The 11,308-nt window shown below is 41.5% G+C and overlaps 1 long non-coding RNA gene across 1 annotated transcript; it reads left to right on the top strand.

The window, feature by feature from the left end:
• Positions 1–417: 417 nt before the first annotated feature.
• On the top strand, positions 418–10,969 carry LOC144589082 (uncharacterized). The gene is made up of 2 exons (XR_013544980.1): positions 418–3,841; positions 5,844–10,969. It is a non-coding gene; the product is annotated as an uncharacterized LOC144589082 (long non-coding RNA).
• The last annotated feature ends 339 nt before the right edge of the window (positions 10,970–11,308 follow it).

Below are 11,308 nucleotides of genomic sequence, written 5' to 3'. Positions count from 1 at the left end.
ACCAGTAAAAGAAAGTAGGGGAATATCCTTTCTTGTACTAACTCTTGGGGATGTACAGTAACTGTAGAGGATAAAAATAAATCTCTGTAAAGAAATCATTCCCAACCTTGAGTCCCCAGATATATTTGGACTACAACTCCCAGAAATCCTGGCCAGCACAGCTATTGGCTTCTGAGAATTTTAGTCCAAGAACATCTGGCAACCAATGGTTGGGAACATCTTTAAGAAATGCTGAATTTTCAATATATTAACTGCATTTCATTTTTGCTGCTGCCCTTATTGTATGATTTTATGACTAGGCTTCTCATGGATACATGGCTGGCCACTATGGGAAACAGGTCACTGGCCTAGTTAGGCCCACACTTTTCTAGTGTGGCTCTTATTATGTTTGTACGGCTTAAACTGAGAGCTTGGAAGTTATTTTGAATTTCTCTGGAAGCTGTAATGGCTGAAGAATGGAATATAAGTGCTTTAGATAAAGAAATAAACCAGTGCTTTATGTGAGAATATAAGGGGCACTTGTGATGGATGTTAACACTACCCTTTGCTGTCACAAGCCCCTCCCTGGCACAACATGGGCATCTGTCCAGAGGAACTAGGAATGCACTGCAAATGAGGGAGATTTATATATATTATATACAGTAAATGATATCGCTTTTAGACAAAGCTTTTAGTGAGAATAGGGTGCTGTGTTAGTTAATTTCAAGCTAGGATCTGGGAGGCCTGAATTTAAATCACAACTCAATGAGGAAACTCACTGGGTGACCTCAGGCCAGTACACTGTCTCAGACTGACCTACCTACAGAGTGGTTGTGGGAACAAAATATGAAGGAGGAGAGCTCTGTAAACCACCTTGAGTTCAGTAGAGGTAAGGTGGGATATAAATGCAATAAACAAGTAAATAAATTAATAATGAGTCTCTGGGCTCTGGAGAGAAGCAGAATATTTTGGTGTGAGATGCCTGGGGCCTTACATGAGTAGTAATTACTACGAGTACGTCCAGCACACCATGAATCTGACTGAGAGTTCAAATATTGGAGGGGATGCATTATGCACCAATTAAGAAAGAAAAAGAGGAAAGTAAGAGAGGAATAGGGAGAAGACAGATCAAACCTACAGCTAGCCTGACATACAGGTACAAGAAAGAAAATAGCATATTGAGGAAGTGGTTCGTAGGAAAAAGTAAGTAAGATTATTAAGGATCTATATGAAAACAATTGTTTGCCAATATTAAAAACAATTGCAAAAACATTTTATAAACATTTAAACGTCTCTAAATTTCATAAATACCACATTCTCAAGACCTTGGCTTAAAAGCCTGCCTGAAAAGGAAAGTTTTTGCTTGAAGAGAGAACAAGAGGGAAGGGGCCTACCTGGCTTCTCGGGGCAGTGCATTCCAAAGCCTGGTAGCAACCAATATGAAGGCTATTTCTGATCAAGTGGTTGTGCTTTTTATAGTTGTTGCTTTTTAACTTAAGCTTGCTACCAGTATTATTGTCTTTTCCCTTAAGTGTTGGTTTATACAGTTGCCCTACGAATTTACATTGAAAAGTATCAATAATAAAACAAATACTAATGTTTCCTTGTATTTAACAGGAGTTAAAGTGTATTTTCTTGACTGTGTATTATATTGCAAGTTCAATATTAATATATGAAATATAATGCACAGAAAATGAACATTAATACTACAGATGTTTTTACTAAAGATCAGTATTAAGAGTTTATTGATTTTTTTAATAGGAACCGTAAACTGCCTGAAGACTATGCATTTTTAAAGCTTTTGGAATGATGTTAAACTGTGTGATTCTGTAAATGAGTGGAATAAAGTACTTTTGCCCTTGCTGCATCATTCCACAGCCCTCTCCCAAAATACAACTCCTTAAATGTAGTTGAACAAAGCCTGAATGCAAACAAGAGCAAGACTATCATCAGAAGTGTGCTGGCAGTGAATAGCAAATTCAGTAAGATTTCAGTAAGCATACAATGATTTGAGAGTAAAGTTGCTTCTGGACAAGACTTTTATAAGGCAATTCATCTGCCTCATTTACTGAATTCAACAAAGGAGTCCAAATGTTATTTCCAATTGTAACTATCTTGTGTTTTCCCATTGCTTCATCCATAATTTTGTTCCCCCACAAAAACTTGTTCATAGACAAAATTGCAGCATTATGTCTTTTAGCTGGTAGTGCTAGAAGCTCTACATCTCAAAGCACATTAAATCAAGACAAAACATGCCTACTCCCTGTTTGTTGTTTATCTGCCTTACCTCCCAGGTGCTTTATTCTTAACTAGGCTTATTGCTGGTATTTCCAAAAGAGAGAGAGAAGGAGTCTGAGAGGTCCTATGAAAACTATACTGTAATGCAGGGGAGAGCATGGATTCACATGCCTTCACCCATGTGCTCCTTACAGTATAATGAACCCATCAGTATTTCTCCAAGTCATCAGAGATTGAGATTCAAGCAACGGGGCCTTCTTGGTGGTGGCTCTGAGAATGTTCAGCTCCCTCTTGGGGAAAAAATTACCTAGCCCATCTCCTTCACTTAAGAGGATTGGTTAAAATCCTTTTATACCTTGTCACTTTTAATGTATGATTTAATGAGGTTTTTAAAAAAGAGAAATGTTTATACAGTATTGGTTTGCTTTTTTGTCAGTATATCTGTGGAGATTCTCAGTCATCCAGGTGAGGTTATCTGGAAATTGAGTCATGGCAACTGGACTTCTTTCTTATTAAGTTGAAATGGTTTGCTACTCATCCAAGTACAGCTTCTTAGGGCTTCAGAATGGATGAGTTGCAAAAGCGTTTCACCTTAGTAAGAAAGAAGTCCAGTTGCCGTGACCCAGCTTCCAGATTTTTTTGTCAGTACTGCTTCCTCTTTATTCTTTAAATGATTGTTTGCTTCAAATATGCTTTAAAAATTTTTAGTGCGTTGTGCAGTTGTTCCACTATAACAATACACTGTTACACCATATGTATAGTTACACTAGTATAATAAGAAATCAAACTGGTTATAATTCTAATAGAAAGGTGAAATAGAACGAATAAATTAAACGAAAAACAACTTAAATCTAGTTCGGTCAGCTCTGGGCAAGGCCCCCGAACGCGCTCTAACAATTTGCACGCTTTGTACTTTGCACACTACTTTGGAGTGAATGCCTTTCGCCGAAAGGCAAGCGGCCCAGGACGAGCCTTTCGCCAAGAAAGAGCTTCGCCTGCAACTGCCTCAGTGAAGCCTTCCCTAGCAAGAAGAAACCGGGAGTATCTTAGGAACCAGAAATACAAAGGAAGGGAGGGAAGAAAGTGCGGAGCGGCACAAATTAGACAGAGATGGAGATACCGCGAGGGCGAAGAAGCGCGGGAGATTGCGGGGGGGGGGGCGGCGGCGGTGGCGGTAAAAATATAAGGCGGAGGCCTTTGGTTGGCCGGGTTCAGAACAATCTCCCTTCTCTCCAGCACTTTCCATTTTAAAAAAATAAATAAAAAAGGAATGATGGAGAAGGGGAGAGAGTCAGACAAGTTTAATGATGTGTGTTCAAAGCTCAGATTGGAAAAATGACAGAGAAAAGCAGCCTGTTTCGGCTCTAATAAATTGTTCTCTGCTGTAAGAGGCGCCTGTCGCGGCATTAATACAGGCCCCCTAATACACGGGTCAGGGTTAAGTAATTTTCTCCGGCAACTTAAGCGAATAATGAAGCTGGCAGCGGCTGGCGCTGCGGCGGGAGAGATGGCCCGGGCCGCGCCGGCACTTTGTCTTCATTTATTATGCCAGCTCTCATGATTTGGGTACCGGCGGCGGTGGCGGGAAGCCTCCACCGAGGAGATATCGCTTCATTTCGGCAAGGTAATGAAAGCCGAGATGGGGGGGAGGATAAACCAATTTGCTGGCTGACACGGGAAGGAGTGATTTGCGAACCGGCGAGAGGGAGGGCTGGTGTCCGAGGGAGGAGGAAGCCCCGGGCTGAGCCCCAGGGACGCGACTCCAGGCTCCGGCCTGGGGCCATGGCGCTGAGCCGGGGAGGCAGGCGGCGCGGAGGCAGGGAGCGCCCGGGAGAGGAGGCGTCTCTCTCAGGCCTCGAAAAGAACCGCAAGGCTGAGAAAGTTAGCTTTTTGGGGCGTCAGTTTTTAAACTCCCTCGGCGAGCGGCCGTGTTGGGTGGCGGCCGGAGAGGTGGCTTCTGGGAATTGCAGTGAAAAAAAAAAACATTTCTTGAGAGAGGGCACGGTCTAAAAAGCCACAAGATTTAATGGTTGTTGTGGGTTTTTAGTCAGGTTGCTAAACAGAAGCCAAGGGAGGCTGGAACCTCTCGTGGAGACAATGTGGTAAACATGGAATGGAATGAAGTAACCGGGTGGGAAGTTTCCAGATCAGTCTCATGACTTTGTTTTGAATATTATTTTCATTTTCTTTTTGCCTAATAAAGGGAAGTATCTCCAAACCAGTGTGGTATGGTGGAGAGAAGGCGGGACTAGGACTCAAGATACTGGGTTCAAGTCCCCCCTCAGCCATGGAAACTCACTGGAGGGCTGGCACTCATAAAACCACTCCTTCGATACCACATTCCTTGGTAATCTTATTAGAGTTTGTTGTAAGTTGGATGGCATTTGATGGCACATAATATAACATCTGTGAGCATTACCAGAGAGCACTGGATATGTTTCCACCATAAATGACAGATCAGGCAATAGTGCCTAGATAGGAAGAGGGCACTTGAATTAGGGCCCAGGCATCCAGTGATCTCTGTCCCAGCCTGGAACCATGAGGGGAAATTGAATCTCAATTGGAGAGTCTGCAGAAAGATATCTGTCTACACAAACTTAACTTACCTGCTTTATGGATCTCTTCGTCTAGATCACTGGTTCTTAACCTTGGGTTACTCAAGAGTTTTGGACTGCAACTCCCAGAAGCCTTACCACCAACTGTGCTGACTGGAGTTTCTGGGAGTTGCAGTTCAAAAGCATCTGAGTAACAAAGGTTAAGAACCACTGGTCTAGATTTCGTGGGAATCAGAAACAGTGTTGAAGCAGAAGAAGATGTGGAAAAGTGAATTGCTGAATCCATGCCCTTGTCTAGAACAGATACTGTGCACTGAGAGGTTACGGACTTGTAGTTTTTGCCAGACAGAGAGACTTCTTTTGTTGTGTCATTTAGGGTATGATCAGATGGCTGGAAAGTACAGGTCTGATCATTCCAGAAAGGGACAGTATGCACGAGGCAGCCTCCCTGAAAGCAACTCCAGACCAGCCCCAGAAAGTAGTAGATCATACTGAACCTCTGCCTGTGCAGTACAAAATGTGATCAGTTTCTCTGTGTGGTCACACCCTTAACTCTCCAGAACAGCTAAAGCGAGGGGGAAAGCACCATGTTCATTGGGACAGAATATAAAAATAACATTTCAGATTAGTCTGTACATATTTTCAGGTGCACTGGTGGGTTAGGATTTTTTTTAAAGGAAACATTGGCAGGACAGTACCTTTTCTGGGACATTTATATATTTTTAAAATAGTCAGCAGGCTTTAGGTTAGATAATATGTTAAATTAAAATACTCACCACAACCCAAAAGAAAGAAAGAAAGAAAGAAAGAAAGAAAGAAAGAAAGAAAGAAAGAAAGAAAGAAAGAAAGAAAGAAAGAAACAGGAGGGAGAGAGGGCATGGTAGAATAGCCCCATTGTAGACCATGGTATAATTTTAGATATGTAGGAGGAAGGATGTATTATGTTTGAATTATTGTTCCCCTTCCCCCCCCCCCCCAGGCTTGGGCCTGTCAGGGAAATAGATGTACTGTACTGTTCAAAGGATGATGTTTCTCTGTCAGTTTCAGCCGTGGCATTTCTGTTTTTTAAAGGTATCCTTTGGTTCCAGTTCCAGGGAAAGGAGATTGTGGTGGAATAAAGATATCACAGGATATATGAGGCCATTAACAGACATTCTCAAGTGAAAGCAGCAGTGAAAGCCATTGAATAGACTAAGTTTGGAAGAGTTATTTCTTTGTACCACACCATGGAGATTCGAAGAATTGTAGTCCAAAAAATTGTGGTTTTTTTCGTAAGGAGGCAGCTGTGTTAGTCTTTTGCAGCAAAAACAGGGTCCTGCGCCACCTGAAAGAGAAATAAGTTTTTATTTGGCCCACACTTTTATGGATTGCAGCCCACTTCTTCAGATGCATCTGAAAAGTCAAATTCTTCTAAGTTCTGGTTAAGACAATTTATTTGGAAGAAGGTAGAGAGGAACATTGAGGGGGTAAAAGGTGAGCTAAAAGCAGATGAATAACTTGAGGCAAAGCATTGAAATTAAGAGTAACAACAAGGACACATGAAAAGGTGGTCTCACATTCTGGACCAAAACAGTCACATAACATGTCTCATCAGATCCTGAGAATCTCATACAGTGGTGCCTCGCTTAACGAGTGCACCGTATAGCGATGTTTCCGTATAGCGATCCCTTTTTCGGGATCGCTATACGGAAACATACCCGATCTTCGCAATGGGGAAAACCCGCATTGCGAAGATCGGGTATTGCGGCGGCCATTTTGGAGCCGCCGAACAGCTGATCGGCGGTTCCAAAATGGCCGCCGGAAGCCCGGAAATGGCTGCCGGCAGCCGTTTTCGCGCCCTGCCCTCGCTTAGCGAAGGCGCGAAAATGGCTGCCGGCACCTGGAATCCTCGCTGAACGGGTAAGTAACGAAGGTATTGGAACGCATTAAACGAAGTTTAATGCGTTCCAATACCTTTCCCCTACCCGTTTAGCGATGATTCCGTATAGCAAGGGTTAATCCGGAACGGATTAACCCTCGCTATACGGGGCACCACTGTACTGCCACTGTAACTAAACTTTCAACATACAGTGGTGCCTCGCTTAACAATTACCTCATTAAACGATGAATCCGCTTGACGATTAGGTTTTTGCAATCGCTTTTGCGATCGCAAAAAGATGTTTCAAAGGAAAAAAACGCTTTATGATGATCGGTTCCCTACTTCGGGAACCGATTTTTCGCTTTGTGACAATCAGGAAACAGCTGATCGTCGGGTTTCAAAATGGTCGCCTGCTGTGCAAAATGGCTCCCCGCTGTGTTAGGGATGGATTCTTTGCTTTACAGGCACCCGAAAATGGCCGCCATATGGAGGATCTTTGCTGGACGAGCAGGTATTTCGCCCATTGGAACGCATTGAATGGTTTTCAATGCATTTCAATTGGCTTTTTTATTTTGCTTGACGACGATTTCGCTCTACAGCAATTTTGCTGGAATGGATTAAAAACGTCAAGTGAAGCACCACTGTAAATTTATATGAGATATCTAGTGTGGTGTAGTGGATAGAGTGGTGGACTAATACTCAGGAGGCCTGGGTTCAAATCTCTACTTGGCCATGGAAATTCACTCAGGATATTGAATTGGTAAAACCACTCTTTAAACATCTCACCTTGGAAGCCGTATTAGAGGTCACTATTATTCGGTTCTGACTTGATGGCACAGAACAACAACAACCTATAAGAGAACTGTCATTGTCATGTATTGAAATAAAAAATCAACTTCAGCAGTGCTGGTCCAAGATTTCATTCTGTTTGAAGTGGAGTATGTCCTTCAGTCACCTCTAATTCTAAGACGAACATTTTCAAACCTCTCTATAGTTTATCAGTGTTAAAGATTTTTTTTAAAGCAATGTAGGAGCAACTAGCAATATGAACAGCACAACCTGTTACTATTTTAACATTGTAACAATAACTGCAGTAATTAGTGCTCAAGTACTGTAATTGGTAACAAGAATGAAACTCCTTGGATCCTGTAAGAGAAAAAGCTAAGATAAAAATAAATGCATAAAATAACTTTCAATAGTAGTTTCCCATGATCCAATTCGGCTTTAAATTGTGATATTTTGTGATATTAGTTGTGTTCATGGTTGAAACTATTTCAACCATGTGCCCATTTGTTTGGAGAACTAGAGTATGAAATCCAACCCACAGCTGCCTCCGTGGTAACTTTAAAACAACTGCTTGCCTCATCTTAAACAGAGGTGCCTGGCAAAATTTATCTTGATAAGAACTTTACAGCTGAGAATAACTGCCTGGCAAATCCCATCTTGCCACGAACGTTTGGAGTTTTGGCACTTGCTTTGAAGAAGTGGGATTTACCCTCGAAAGCTCACACAGTGTATGGTTCTTTTTTATTAATGGCCTATAAAGGTATCGCCTTTAAAGAAAATTTTGTTGCTGCTATTTTTAGATGCCTGGAAGTCATAAATCTTTTATAAATCTGTTAAAAATCAGCCAAATGTCTATCAATAAAAACAGACCTACTTTCTATCTGGATTGCTTTGTCACATTCAAATATTGATCTTTTTGTAAAAAGGAACTGTGGATCCTTATGCTACACAAAAAATCTTGGTCTTCAAGGTTCCTGAAGCTTCCTTGTTTCTGTCACATTTGTATTTCACATTTTCCCACCCAGTCCACCATCACCCTACCCCATGCCATAGTCTCCTCTTACATATTTTGTGGTTGCCTAAATTTTTAGTAATCTCACTTTATTACCCAGTTTGACTCCCAAGCTAAACAACTCGATTGGTCATGTCTTCTGTAGAAAGAAGTTCCAAGAACAAACATACAAGGAAGCATCTGCAATCATTGGAGATTACAATATATGTAGCAATTCTTGTCATTTAGAGGTGCTTTGGAATCTTTTCCAGTCCTGGAATCCAGAAATGTTACAGCACATTTCAACAAAAAGAATATTGTCCTCCTTCACTTTGAAATCAGAACTGTTGCTTAGGTCAGCCCCATGTAAATTTTTTCTCAGAAGCACACATATCTCTAGTAAGTTCAGGGCTTCCTCTTTATTAGGCAGAGCAAGGTGAGTGCCTTGGGCAGCATGTGGTGGTGGGACAGCAACTCTCCATGCACATTAATGCTGCTGGTCCAAGATTTCACGCTGTAAATCATACAGTACAGTGGTGCCTCCACTTACGAACGCCCCTACCTACAAACATTTCGACTTACGAACAGCTCCGGTCGCAAAATTTAGCTTTGACTTGCAAACAGAGCTTCGACTTATTAACACTAAAAGGCAGGGGGAAACGGCAGGAGATTCAAATAGCTAGCTATAGGTGGCGATGAGGCAGCTTCTTTGTAGCTCTTTCACCCCAGCAGTTAAGAGGGTGTGCAACCCGAGGAGGCTGCCTGCTAAGGTAAGGTGCTGCTTTATGCTTTTTAAAAACTGTTCTTGGTATTTTTGCAGCATGGTTTTCGGCTGGGGGGTTATGTTTCTGTGTTTTGATGGGTCTTGGGGGTTATTTGTTTTTTGGTTCCCCCCCCCATTTCTGATGGGGGGTTGATTGTTTTTTGAATGATTTTTCCAATTTGATGGGTCTTGAGGGGTTTGTTTTTTGGTTCCCCCCATTTCCAATGGGTCTTGGGGGGTTGATTGCTTTTGGGGGGTGCCCATTTTCGATGTGTCTTGCATGCTTCCCTTGCTTTTTCCTTTGATTTCCGTGCATTTCTGATTTGTTCCGTTTGTTTTCTGTACAGGGTTTTTGCAGCTTGGATTTCGGGTTATGTTTCTGTGCTCCAATTGGTCTTGCAGACACTTTCTGCAAGGGTCTGTGCTTGCTGGTTTGCTCTAAAATGGAGTTTAGTCTTTTGGTTTTAAAATCAGAAATGTTTTTGCAAAGTTCTGTGCTGGCTGGTGGGCTCTAAAATGTTGCTTAGTTTGGTTTAAAATGTGTGGGTTTAGCATGCAGGTTGGCTCACTTAGCATGTGTAGGTTTAAAATGTGTTTCAGACTCCAACTCTCTCTCCCCCCCCCCAATTGTCTTCTTTCTCTCTGCCTTCTCTCTTTTTGTGCTTAAAAGCACAAACCTTTGTCTGAGGGTTCTGTGTGCCCCAGTGATGACCTTCTTTCTTTCCTCTTTTTCCCCATTGTTCCCTCCCTCCTTTCCTGCCCCTTTTTTAACCTAAGTTATCTTAAGTCAAAAAATTCTCCCCCTAGTGGTAGAGGGCGGATTAACCGGTTTTCCATTAGTTCCTATGGGAACTAATGCTTCGACTTACATACAAAAAAAAAAAAGCAGGAACAGATTAATCGGGTTTCAATGTATTTCAATGGGAAGTGTTGATTCAACTTATGAACATTTCAGCTTGCGAACATCTTCTGGGACGGATTAAGTTCGTAAGTCGAGACACCACTGTACTACCATTGCTATATCTATTATGAAGTATTAAAGTACAAATACCACAAATGCTCTTAAAATACGTAGTGCTGTTGTAACCTGCAGTGCACTCCCTATTCTAGTCTATCCAGACACAAACCTCAGAAAATTTATTGGGACTTATTCACAGGTAATGCTTAATTACCTACCTGCTGAATTATTTATCTATTTGAAATATTTTACACTGTATTTCAGCCAAAATGGTTTCCAAATGGAATAATAATGGCTGAAATCCTGTTTCTTATTATAGCAAGTCATACTAGAGTAGGCCCATTGAATCAATGGGGATTTGGTGAGTCAACTTTTCCAGAAATTTTGCTGATCCAAGTGCAACTTACTGTGCTAAACTACATTAGAACCAAAGAAGGCCCATTTGAATCAGTGAAACTTACAAAGTTAACTCACTAACCACCCCATGATTCAGTAGGCCCATTTTAGTGCAGCCTACTATGCTAAGCAACAGGATTTCAGCCACCAACATTTAAAATACAGTGGACTCTTGACTTACAGACGGCTTGACTTACAGACTTTTTGAGTTACAGACTTCTCTGGCCGCAAAATTTAGGTTTGACTCGCAGACTGAGATTTGACTTACAGACCAGAAAAAAACCAAAATGGAACAAAAAACGGCCTGTTACGGGATTAACCGGTTTTCAATGCACTGTAGGTCAATGGAGACTTGACTTACAGACTTTTTGACTTGAGAACCGCCTTCCAATACAGATTAAGTTCTCAAGTCAAGACCCCACTGTAATATAAATTAAAATAAAAACCAACAACCACAAAAGGAAAATTACAGATGAAATAAAACCACTCTCTGTGCTCCAAAGGCACAATGAAATGTGTAAGTGTCAAAAAGTTAGGTAATATATTAATCTAAAATTGCTGCTTCCACTTTACAGCCCTTTAGCACAGCCTTCAATCAGCTGAAAGTACAGTAAAACTAACATGATAATTTACTCACCTATAATGTAGTGGCGTAGTATTCGACACTGTATAAGTACAGTAGTGCCCTCCACCATGGCTGTGAACCTCCTATGATGAGTACTTAGTATATCAGAGGCCCCCTGCGATGTTAATTAAACCTTTCTTCCTTGCAAATTCTGTCCAT

The sequence above is a fragment of the Pogona vitticeps genome, chromosome 1 (assembly GCF_051106095.1).
Source record: "Pogona vitticeps strain Pit_001003342236 chromosome 1, PviZW2.1, whole genome shotgun sequence".
In the NCBI taxonomy this organism is placed as follows: Eukaryota; Metazoa; Chordata; class Lepidosauria; order Squamata; family Agamidae; genus Pogona; species Pogona vitticeps.
The sequence above is the reverse complement of the archived record's forward strand: the minus strand, read 5'-3'. Positions and strand labels throughout refer to the sequence as shown.